Genomic DNA, 13004 nt, shown 5'->3' with positions numbered 1-13004 from the left:
CTTGTCGCCGTCCGTAGCATCAAGTCTGAAGAGGAGGGTGCGAGAGAAACAACGCTCTCCAATATTTTGAATTTGGACTGCAGAACTCATTTTAACTGCTAGCCGTCAATGTTACATACAGCACCTTTAAGTATTTGGAAAAATCAAAGTGTTTGACATCAGTCGAAAAGAAAGTAATTTCAGAGGTGGAGCAAGAAGATAAACATTTTATTCTTTTGAATTTGGTGCGGCAATTATCTAAAATATAAACTGGAATCAGTTTAATTTTCATGTTGACTCTACTTAGAATTTGTGGAATGATATATTAACATTTCTCTCTCTTTTCTCTCCAGTCCTGCAATGGTGCCCATTTCTCCTGTTCCTCTCCTGTTTCTACTAGTGTTGGCTCTGCAGAGCATCTGATCATCTGCTCCACAGGAACAGACAGTTCAAAGCTCGCCTCAGCCAGAAATCTCCAGCTTACATCACCCCACCTGGAGCCTGGGGCTGCAGCTGTATAGGTCGCTCCGCATCGATGGTTCCCAGACCAATACCTTCATCTCCACACTTCTGTTGGCCAACTCCCTGCTGGCTCTAGAGGGTGGAGCTAAAGGATCCACAGCAGGCCAGTATCATGATCTCCTGCGGATCACCAAACACGATAAGGCCGTTGGAGAATCTTTGACCAAGGCACTGAAATCTGTGCGTGAAGCTAATGGAACCAGCTACACATTGCACAATTCCTCCGCACTGTTTTCCAAACAAGTCGCAAAACTGGAGAAGAGCTTTCTGGAGAAGCTCCAGACCCACTTTGGGTTGCAGCATGTGGCCCTGGAGGATGCACAGAAACAGACTGATATGGAGAAGCTCCAGTCCTGGGCTAAAAGTGGGATGGATGGAGAAGAGACAGCAGATCTGGAACTGGCACTGGAGACCAAACCTGGAGCCATGATCCTGGCCAATGCACTGCACTTTAGAGGTGAGAAGAAAGAATACGTTGGTAATGCTAAAAGAACACAATTATATTCTAATATTATATTGTGTTGAGTTACATAATGAGGTTAAGGAAAGTTATTTTAATCACTGAGTGCAAATAACCTATAACAGGACATATCACAAAGACAGACTAAAAAGCTTCTGTGAATAACATGCTTTAGGAACAGCCATTAGACACAGTTAAAAAGGTGTGGCTTGTCTACTGTACTTAGGGGATCAGGATAGTTGTGTCTAATCTTGAAGTTTTATGGTCCATTATGTGTTTGGACTTTAGCCAGACGGCATTACAAAATTCATGGTCTCATCCTTCGCTGATGCACTGTAAAACCTGACTTTACTTAAATGGCCTGTGGAAAGTGAATACTATTATTTTCTATCATTTGAGTTCTTAGTGATGCTTTGTTCGTGAGTTAATCAGTGTTTTTGAATGAATTGTAGACATGAGAGCTTTGTAGACATGTGCATTGTAAAGATTATATTAGTGGTTAATTCTAGTTCTGTAATCAGTTAGGCAGATAGACGTTAGACAAGAGCACTAGTGTAAATTCTAACAGCACTGGGATTTAAATCATGAATTCAAGTGGGATTTGAATTATTGATTCAATTGATTTGTTTCAGGAATGAAACAAGAGCCTGCTTGTATGGCTGCGTTCCACTTCTCTTTTAGACACACACTTCTGAACTTCCCTAAGCACTTCCCCTTGAGGGAATCCCCGCTGCTATTTTGAAGTGCGTTTCACTTTGTGAAGTGGACTAGGGAAGTTTATATGGGCAGACCCTTGACCCCTCGATTTTGACTGAGTCTACTTCATATGTACACAGCTCCATAAACCACAATGCAATACGACTGTGACGTCGCCGTAGATCGCGCTTAATTTACCCCACACCAAACAACTCTATGATATATGCATTTTCTTTTCAATATTTAAACAGCCCAAGCATACCTATACATATATTGTGTAACATAATCAATGACATACATCCGATTAAACGAGATGCAGGGAAGTAAGTGAGGGAAGGACATTAAAATGCTAAGTGGAATGCAACATATTTGTGAGTCACTGAATCATTTATTCAACTGATTTGTTCAAAAGCACTTATTTGTTCAGCACACACACAAAAAAGTGACTGCCATGTTGAGTGAGTCATTGAGTCTTTACTCAAATGACTCACTCGCATAATGATGCAACATGCAAAAAGATTCAATGAACAAATCTTTTTGGTGAACTGATTCAAAAAAGTCAATGGGATTAATCAAAATCCCCACCCTTATTTGTTTTTCTTATTTATTTTTGATTAACAACTAATTCATCTAATGCAGCTCAAATAATTTAAGGCAACTATTAACCATTTTAAAAACTCACACAATACTTTTAGTTTTTCTCAGTTCCAGTTTCATTACCAATTCCAAGGTCATCGGTGAGTTAATACAGTTATCAGCTCATACTGTATCTAAAAAAAACGCAAGAAGTGATATTTGAGCCAAACAGGATCAGACAGAGTGGTAATAGCACCGCTGGGCTCCCTCTCTCTTGTGTGCTGGAGAATTAGCTAGTACAGATTGTGCTGCTGCTTGATAAATGAACTATAAGCAGTTGCACGACTGATGCTGAAGGTGAAAATTTGCTTGGAGGATAAGGAATCACACTTTAGGGGGTGCATGTGCAAAGCATACGTGTGTGTGTGATTGTAGTGATTTATGTTGGTGTAGCAAATACACCTGTTTCCGTTCGTGCAGCGAAGTCTGATTTATTTTAGCGAACTGGCGTTTAGTGAACAAATTGGTTGGAAGAAAATAAATGATTCATTATTTCAATACAGTTTTCATTACAGTTTCCAAACTACATTCAAGTGATTTACGCTCTGTGAATCAGTCTGAATAAAGTATTTAATAAAAGCATCGGTTCAAAAGAATGATTCTTTTATAAATCAGACATCAGTACTTCATGCATTCTCCTTCACGACCAGCCTGCAAGGTTGATGACAAACCATCTCCAGAAGAGCCAATGTATCTTCCCGGGAGAGGTGGTGTGTCATCTTAAATAATTTAGTAATGATCGTCTGCATCTCCTGCCCTCCAGTGAGTGGCTATGTTCTTCATACAATACTATTCTGCTAACTGCATACAGTGCAGTATATGCTGTATACTGCCTGCTATTAAAAATTATATGAATCTGTATGCATTATGCAACAATGAACTGTGTACTGCATTATTGTTACATGACTATCACTTTGCAGTCTGTGAATGGCATTGTCTTTTCATCTCTGAAATAAATATGGTTATTCAAATACATGCATGCAGAAATGTGCATAATATGCACAGAATATATATATTTTTTTGGTCGATATGTATGCATTTCTCAGACACTCTTATCCAAAGAAACCTATAGTGCATTCAAAGTATGCATTTTTATCAGTTCATGCATTCTCCATGCGAGTCGATAAAAATTTGTGTCAATCATATGAGCACAATGGTTCAATGTGTAAAAGCTTGCATGGTAACTATTAGGCCAAGGCATTGATTTAGTATTTTTAACCCTGAACCCATATACAGGCATTTTAAACTGAAAGGAAAAAATTTTGACATGCTCAAGAGAGGGTAGTTTTCTTGTCTTATTATTATTGAGCTGTAATAGTAATATTGTTTTTGCACAAAAGCCATGCAGTACATGCAGTACCATGTTTAGTCAAATCAGAGACAGTTCAACAATACTTAAGTTTCTTGTCACTTCCAAGAAGAGACGTTAAATATGCTTGAAGGGCTTAAAATGAGTTTTTAACATGCCGGTGCTATATGCTGTTCTACTTCACTGGAGTTCTGTCTCTCTTTTCGTGCATTGTCTCACCCACATGCTGAGGTCTTGTTCTACTCATCGATTTCTTTGTCTGAGTAATACTGGCAGGTGCTTTGATCCTATTTTAAACACAGAGCGATGGGAACGGAGCGGTAGGAGGAGAGCTTCTCTCTACTACCAAACGCAACAGGAAATAAAGTTTGGATTGATTTTAGGCTGATAAGCAATCTAATTAATTTCTTTTGTTTTATGTTTTGACTTAATTACATTTTTTTTTTCCCGTTCGCAAGCAAGAAGCGGGAGTCGGTGGCAGTTCATTAATTCAGTCGATGAAATATACAAATTAGATCAAACAATAGATTGAGCCCTGTGAATGAGATTATGAAAATTGAATTCATAGTTTGGATTTATAATTTAAAGGCAGTCAGTAGTCGCACCGCTTCAGGGTTCTATAGTAATTCATTTAGACGCCAGTGTAATATTAACTTTGTCCGAAGCTTTTTCATTGTCTCTCTGATGGGTCGTTTGTGGACTTTTACTCTTGGTGTTAATCTGAGAGCAGTTTTCTCTGTTCTCCTGAAATCTGTTCAATCATGCATGTGCCTGCTTCAGACTTTTGAGCCAAGTGTATTTGGATTGTAGCTTTTAAAAAAAAATTATAATTAGCATTTTTAAGGAGTAAGTTACAAATGTTTTATAGGAAAAAGTGTTTAAAATTACACCGGCCTTATGCAGATCATTTACTTTATTTATAACAGTAATAATATAAGTAGTTATAATACTGTATCTATATATGTGTTTATATATATGTATGTGTATACAGTACATGTCCTCTCACTTTCAACTAATTTTATTTCCATATATTAAAAGCTTTAAGCACTACAGTGCATCTCATCCTTATGAACAGCCAGTTCTTGCTGTGAGATGTTACTCCACTCTTTTACCAAAGCACTTGAAATTTCTTGAACAGGTCTGAGGGGACACATGGTTATATGTGGTTTTCCACTCCAAGGACAATCAGCTGTCCTTCCTATCTCCCTGTAGCACTGTCTCAGGCGTCTTACATTGCAGCCATTGCAGCCATTGCAGTTCATTGCTCTGGCTACATCTGCAGTCCTCATGCCTCCCTGCAGCAGGACAATGGCATGTTCATGCAGGTGAGCAGGAAACATGGGTTCCTTTCTTCTGGTGTTTTTCAGAGCCAGTAGAAAGGTCTCTCTCTTTAATGTCCTAAGTTATTATAACTGTGACCTTAATTGCCTACTGCCTACAAGCTGTTCCACATGTCCATGTGCAAAAATTGTTTATGGTTCATTGAACAAGTATCAGAAATATTGTTTTAAGCCCTTTCCAATAAAAATGTGTGAAGCTTAATTGGATTTTACTCAATTATCTTTAAGATACAGTATTCTAAAAAAAAAAGACAGTACTTTTTTGATGATATTCCTGTCTGGAATGACTATAGCAGGCTTGGCTACAGTCCTCTGGTGCATGTACAATTCATAATTCCAGGTACGCTGAAATAAATAGCCAGGCACCATGAAGAACTGGATTGGAGCTCACATCAGGGGGCAAATGGAGAGCCACAGGTGTGGAGTGAAGCAAAGACAGAGGTGAAAGATAAGAGTATTTTGAGGGAATGGTCAAAGGCTTTAAAGGGAGAAAGAGAGAGAGAGGGGAAGAAAAAGGTTAATGTAGGCCGATTCTTGGTGTTTTATGGTGGCAGACGCCACACTAGCTCATTACCTCAGCCTTTGTGCTCTATACAGCAAACCCCAAAAACAACCACACACACTTAACCCCCCACAGCAGCCCTGCTCCGAGCACCAAAGGATCCGGCGAGAGATAATTCATAGCGTTTTAGCTTTATTGTTTGTGGCTCGGTTATTACTGAAAATGGGCATGAGAGAGCCTTCAAGATGCAAAACCACACAATAGCTGCATTGTCTTTATGCTCTGTAATTAATGAAGAAGGTATGAGTGTCTCTCTCTTGCGAATGCTCGTTGGGTCATTCTGTTTCTCTCTTTTTCAGTCACAGAATCTCCCAGGATGTTTTCTTTCTTTTGATTGCCAGCCAAGACCGCAGTGACAAGAATCCTTGTGTGGCATTTCAGAAACTCGCATGGCAGAATTCCCCTTTTAACGTTCGCAGTTCCAAGAGCTTTGCCACCCCATAATAACTGACAGATACCATGCCATGTGTTTTGAACTTTAGGCTGATCAAATTTCATCCCCCTGTATAATTATTGAAATCCAACTGCTCTGGCTCTTGGCTTGTGTTCACAAGCTTAAAGGGAACTGCTAGCATACCATTGAGGCGCATGCAAAGCTTGGCACGTGGCCGAATGGAGAGGTTTGCTTTCCCTACACAGGATCAGGTGTTTCTCATAATAAATGACAGTAGAGCGACTTTTTTCGGGTTTATGAAATGAGACTCTTTTCTTTAAAGAGGAATTCTACCCTAGTTTCTATCTCTTTGTTTTGTTTATTTTCTGGTTTTGTTAATGGTATTCCTAATTATACGTAAGGAATATGTTTTGAATTCCTCACGAGGAGGATGTTTTAATGCTGAAAGCAGTGGTTTTGGGACCAGGAGTGTTTAAAGGTGATTATGGATATTTCATCTTGGGTGGCACATTCCTTTTTAAGGCACAGCAAAACTAAGGCCTGGATAAACTGCAGCTATAAATACAGAAGTGCGATCAGGTGACTTTGATGAGAAAGTGAAAAACTTAGCACCAAATTAAAAAGGATCTAGAGATCCTTCTAATGCCGGTAAAATATTCAACAACCCCGAAAAGATATTTTGAACACATAAGCCACATTTAAAGATGTATGAATGCCATTGCATCAGATAAGAAATATCAATCAAGTTGCATTTATTTAAAGAAAAATAGCACAAGCACACTGTTTTTTTATTCCTGTGATAACAAAGCTGAATTTTCAGTGTCACATGATCCTTCAGAAATCATTCTAATATGCAGGTTTAGTTCTCAAGTAACATTTCTTAGCATTGTCAATGTTAAAAACAGCAACAACAGCATGATACATTTTCTTTTTCAGGATTCTTTGAAAGCTCAAAAGAACAGCATTTAATTGAATATGAAAGCATGAATGTGGTGCATACTCTAAAAGTAGCTTTAATGTCCATGTTCGCAATTAATTTAATAAAATGTGCCGATGGTAACTCAGCTAGGACACCTGTGTGACACATTTTTAGTGAACACATTCGCTAAAAATGTCCTTGGGACCTGTTGTTTAAAATTGTAAAAATGGATAAAAAACTTAGAAAGAAAGAAATTCTAGATTAATTTTGGCAGGTGACACTGTAACATTTTGTATCTGACACAATGAGATTCAGACATTTTAAGTGTTTCTTAATTGTAATACTTTTTGGGGCCAGTGAAGGTCCAAATAACATGTGGCAAGGTTCAAATTGAGTTGCAGAGGCCGTCGAATGTCTTATGTGTCTCTTCTCTCCTGTTCAAGAGCAGTATACTGCTTCTGGTGCCGCGAAATACAATAACACGGCCTGGCTTAACCCCATATTGTCTTGCAATCATCCTTAGTATTTGATTTGACTTGATACTGCTTCTTTCGCGCTTCCTTTTGCTCTCATTCTTTATCTTTCCCTTGACTAATCCAATAAGGTGAAAAGACTGTGGAAAAGAACATGTGACTGTAATACTGCTAATAGTCTCTTTATCGAATCTCATCTTTGTCACTAAATTTAATGGGTGTAATGGGCTGTAATAATATGTCCTATGCCTCTGCCTCCCCTGCTCCCCTCTTCTCGCCTTTTCTTTTATTTTTGGTTCTTTTTCTGGCATGCTGTCTGTAATATTCATTTGTATGGTTTGACTCATCAAAGCCTCAATGTATGTCAAATCCAAACAGTCTGTCCGTAAGATAATTGTACCCGATGTGTTCTAATAGTTTGCGTCAAAATGTTAAAATGCTTGTCCGGGTCATGTTCATCTATTCACTGTCCACATGTGTTTTTTGTGGATTTTTCTGTTTGTAGGATTTTGGGATTGAGGCTTTTACCATGAAAACCAAGATTTGTGTAGCTTCTTAGGTACAAAATACACCAAAGTTCCCATGATGCACAGATCAGGTAAGTTCCACCAGTCATTTGTCATTGAAATACACAATAAAGACATCCAAACTACCAAATGTTTGTTTTCCCAGGTGTATACCGTCACTATGAGGACATGGAGAACATGGTACTGGTGTTGGAACTGGGTCTGTGGGAAGGGAAGGCCAGCATGGTGCTGCTTTTGCCCTTCCATGTGGAGAGTTTGGCTCGGCTGGACCATCTGCTGACCCCGGATCGGGTGGAGAAGTGGTTGGAGAAACTGAACTCCACAAGTATGGCACGAGAACCAAGATAAGCAGCATGGTCAATCTACAGGTAATAGTCTAAATATTGTACATATCACTTCTTACACGGCCGTTATGAGTGTGTGAAATACAATTTGAAAACATTACGTTATAGATAAATATTCTTAACATACAATGTAGATAAGACTCATTTAGAAAGCTAATGGAAGATATCCAGATATGACATTAGCATAATGAGAACGAACCATAGGTCATAGATTATTCTCATTCAGTGGGAAAGCTATTTTCCTTTTAATGGAAATTGTGTTTGCACTGAAATTGCAGTCAGGCTTTGGAATGCGGTTTTATGTGTCTTAGGACACTGAGCTATGGTCTTTATTCTTTAAAACATTCCTCAGATGTGCATTGTAAGTACTTCCATTGCCTTCTTGTGCTGCTCTCTTTTTGAACACCAGCAGGCTGAGAATGTTGCTTTGTTGACCTGTAATCAAGGTGCAGTTTTTTAATCATAAAAAGGGCAAGATTTTATCTTTTGATGAGTATGTACTTTAAAGGGGTCATATGATGCGATTAAAATTTTTCCTTTCTCTTTGAAGTGTTACAAGCTCTTGGTGCATAAAGAAGATCTGTAAAGTTGCAAAGACTAAAGTCTCAAATCCAAAGAGATATTCTTTATAAAAGTTCAGAGTCAGCCACACCTACCTAAAACAGCTCGTTCTAACACGCCCCCACATATCTACCTCACTATGTGGGGAGATTTGCATAACACCGCCCAAATGTTCACGCAAAGAAAGAAGGTGTAACTTTTAATCTCGCTGTAGTATTGTTGCTGCCGCCGACATGACGTGAAGGCGCTGTGTGCTTCGTTGTGAAAGCGAAACTACTTTGTTTGGCCTTCCAGAAGAGAACGATATACGCTTCTGCATAACATTTCCGTCACACGCTTGAGGTATTCGGCCAATCACAACACACTGGATAGATGGCCAATCACAGCACACCTCGCTTTTCAGACCGATGAGCTTTGTAAAAATCAACGCGTTTCAGAAAGGCGGGGCATAGAGGAGAAACAATAATGTACAGTATGTGGAAAATAATGTGTTTTTTGAACTTTAAACCGCATAAACACATTTCATTACACCAAATACACAAAAGCTGTCCTTTTTAGCAACATCATATGGCCCCTTTAAATTCACTAAATATTTGGTATGTCATGTTAATTTTGGTCCATTTTAAACCATATTTAATCACATTTTAGGTGGCAAAAGCACTATTTGAATTCAAACTAGATTTTATTGCTTGTCTGTGTTTGGCTGACAGGGCATTGCTTCCTTGAGTTCTCTTAAGCCTCGTTCAGACTGTCAGTTCAAATCTGATTTTGTGCATATCCGATTGGAATCCAATCTAGACGACTAACTGTCCACACAGTGTATCACAACTGTTTACGTTTTATGTGGTGTGAGAATGTGAAAAAGCTTCGCTAAATCTGATCTGAGCAGTCAGATTGAAAGGATTTCCAGGAATGCGATTTGAATAGGATTCCAAACCACAAATGAATGTAGTTCGAAACAGATTTGCAAAAATCTGATTTAATGTAGTTCGTTGCTGTTCAGACTATCTAAATATGATTGGATTCAATTGGATTTGCACAAAAATTGGATTTGGGCTGACAGTCTGAACGAGGCTGGTGTTTTAGGTGGCTGCTAGGCATTTCTATGATATTCTGGTCCCTATATATAGTGCAGGTTCCTAATTTAATGTGATCTGCCATGTGAGTATGATAAGTACTATCTAACACTTATACTGTAGATTTACAGTATAGTTCAAAAGTTTGGGGTCTGTACAGTTTTTTGGAAGGAAATTAATAAGACTTTTACATGATTACAAAAAAAATTATTTCAAAGAAAAAATCAAGTAATTGTTAAAGTATCACCGTTTAAATATTAAGCAACACCACTGTTTTCAAAACCAGCATATTAGTGTAATTTCTGAAGGATCATGTGACACTGAAGACTGGAGTAATGATGTTGAAAATTCAGCTTTGCCATCACAGCAATAAATAATAAAAAAATATATAGAAAACAGTTTTTACATTAGTAAACTGCACACACGCACACCCTAAACATTCATGTAAATGTAGTAACTTTAAAATGAACACAAAGAAATTAACGTAAATGTGCAGTTTTTTTGTATGGGTGGGTGTAATTTACGTTCTAGAGCAAAACGTCCAAGTTTCATCAGTTTGTTTACCACAGACCTTGTTTTTCTCATAAATTGAAAAACCCCATTTTAAAAACTCATAGTAAAACTTGAGGGAACCTCATGGTGATTTAATCTCCCGGGTTTTAACATCACAGCTGCAGTACTCTGTTGGTGTTGTGCAATACAGACCTCAACAGAAAGTCATCCTATAATTGCATGCCTGTGATCCCTCTAAGTGTTTCCCATACAGACTAATGACTCTCCTGGCATCCCAAACATTTGTGCTCCTTCAAGACCTGGGCCCTCAGAGAGATGCCATGCTGGGTTAGAAGCTCGGCAAGAGTCTCTCCAGCAGCTCGGCCACAGGAAGCAGCCTGGACTTTTAGAATAGCACAGATGGTTCTGTCTGCACTGCTGAACAGATCTGGATTTGGACGACAGAGAGTGACAGTGACAGGGGGGGGGGTCTTGTTTGGGCTGTTGAGTTCAGTGGATGAGACCGTGTCTGGTATGATTGGCTCGTGGGTAAGCACATTTGGATTCTTTGGTTTCTTGCGGTGGGTGGATATGTCAAGCACGCCTTCGTAGTGCTCTTCTCGTGGATCACGGAGGTGAAGTGTTTTGGAACTTGATGTATGATTTTGTGACATATGCTGCTGGCTTTCCTCTTTCCTCGCTCACCTCGGTCTTCTTTCTCCTTCCTTGTCTCTTCCCTGTCTCCCTGCCGGTTCTTCGTATCCGTCTTTTCTCTCTCCAGTTACCTCTCCATCCTCCCTCTCTCAGCGTCTGACCTCAGCTCATCTATCTCCTGCCCGGAGTCCACTGGTTCCTCCCACTCATCTTTCGTCTCCCTTTCTTTATTCATCACTTCATCCACCACCTCAATCTTTGTGTCTGCCCTCTCATTCGCTCTCATTTCTAGCTGGTCAGAGTCCCTATAGCTCATCTTCTGTCTCGCCCCTTTTCTTCTCTTGCACTCATTCTTTGTCAAACTCTCATATTCCCTCTTTACCTCTTTTTAATTTATGCGTGTCTTCTTCTTTTCTTTTACTTTTTCTGTCCTCTCATATCTGTGAAATATTTCACTTTTTATTCTTTATTTAGTGGAATCTCCTGTGACCTTTTGGATGTTTTTTGTGGTCAAAAATGACTTTTTTTCTTGCTCTCTTTTTTATGAATGCATATATTTTATTCTATGTATAAGGTGCATGTTTTTTTGTGACTTTCATGATAAAATTGAAAATTTAGTTTTTACTAATTTCTACACAGATGACTTTTTGTGACTTCCGATTCAAACTGAAGAGTACGTTACATATGGGAGAGAGAGAGAAAAAAAAAAAAATATATATATATATATATACTTGAATGTGTGTGTATTTATATAAGCATAATAAATATACACAGTACACACACATATATTATGTAAACAAAAACTTTTATTTTGGATACGATTAATCAAGAATTAATCATTTGACAGCACTATATATATATATATATATATATATATATATATACTGTATAATATGTAATATGTATATATCACCATAGAGTGCCTTTCAGCCCTCACAATACTCAAAAATTTTGGTTTTAATTTCCCATTTGCTTTATGTCATATCATAAATAGTAGACACTCAAGTACTATAGAAACATATTAGTTGAGCTCCCGCACATTTTTTTTAGATAATTATGGGCATAAATTATTCAAAGCATAAACCATAAGATATGTCCACCCTGTCAAGGACATATATATTACTGTTAAATACGTTTTCATTACAAAATTAAGATGCAAATTGTATTTTCTGAAAGGTATGATGTCCCTTTCCTAAACAGGGTTATTAAAAAATATTATAATAATAATAAATCATATAATTACATCCTCAATCACATTGATATACCCCTCCCCCCCATTCATTTTAGTTATTAGCAATATTAACTACAAATGAACGCTATGTCCACCCTGTAATGTTTATGTCCACTCTATCGAGTCTAAGTGGCTGACAGGGTGGACATTTTGAGCTTCAAATAGCATATTAGCTACAACAAACTGTGACTAGCTAAATATTTAGTCTGGTTGTTAAAGAGAATTTGGTATATTTAAAACTTACATATTTTGAAAATACTGTATTCTAATCACTTCTGGCATATTTTATGCCGACAGGGTGGACAAGCTTTGGCAAAGCAAGTAAGCAAACTCAGATGAAGAAAATTTGTCAACTGAAAAGTCACCAACTTACTCACTTCAGCCATTGAAATTCACTGAAGAGACAAAAAAACATCTGTTGTACTGATGTCACTAAAGTGGATGGCCTTTTCTTAAAGGGGCAGATTCCCCAATATGACAGGGTGGACAACCATTCAAGGGACATGGACAAACTCTTCTTTTTTATTAAATAAAAATATAGTTTTTATTACCAAATTGACAATATTCTAATCATTCAAATTTAATGAGCAGTGCATGGGACAAAGCAAAATAACACGCATCCTCTTACACAAAATTTAAAAAAATCTAGAAAATGTATTTAAAGAGCCAAGTAATGCTTTTGCTATAAATATAAAAACTTAGCCTAATATAACACACCCTTTCCTAGTCATTTTATGTTAAGTTATCATGAAAATTAGTTACTTATGTACAGGCACCCTACAGTGATACTGACCCATATATATATATATATATATATATGGGTCAGTAT

General features: G+C 37.8%; 1 pseudogene; it reads left to right on the top strand.

The window, feature by feature from the left end:
* Positions 1–337: 337 nt before the first annotated feature.
* LOC107597088 (serpin H1-like) overlaps positions 338–13004 on the top strand; it is a 25745-nt pseudogene continuing 13078 nt past the window's right edge.

The sequence above is a fragment of the Sinocyclocheilus grahami genome, unplaced genomic scaffold (genome assembly GCF_001515645.1).
Source record: "Sinocyclocheilus grahami isolate Dianchi unplaced genomic scaffold, SAMN03320097.WGS_v1.1 scaffold227.1, whole genome shotgun sequence".
Taxonomy (NCBI): domain Eukaryota; kingdom Metazoa; phylum Chordata; class Actinopteri; order Cypriniformes; family Cyprinidae; genus Sinocyclocheilus; species Sinocyclocheilus grahami.
The sequence above is the reverse complement of the archived record's forward strand: the minus strand, read 5'-3'. Positions and strand labels throughout refer to the sequence as shown.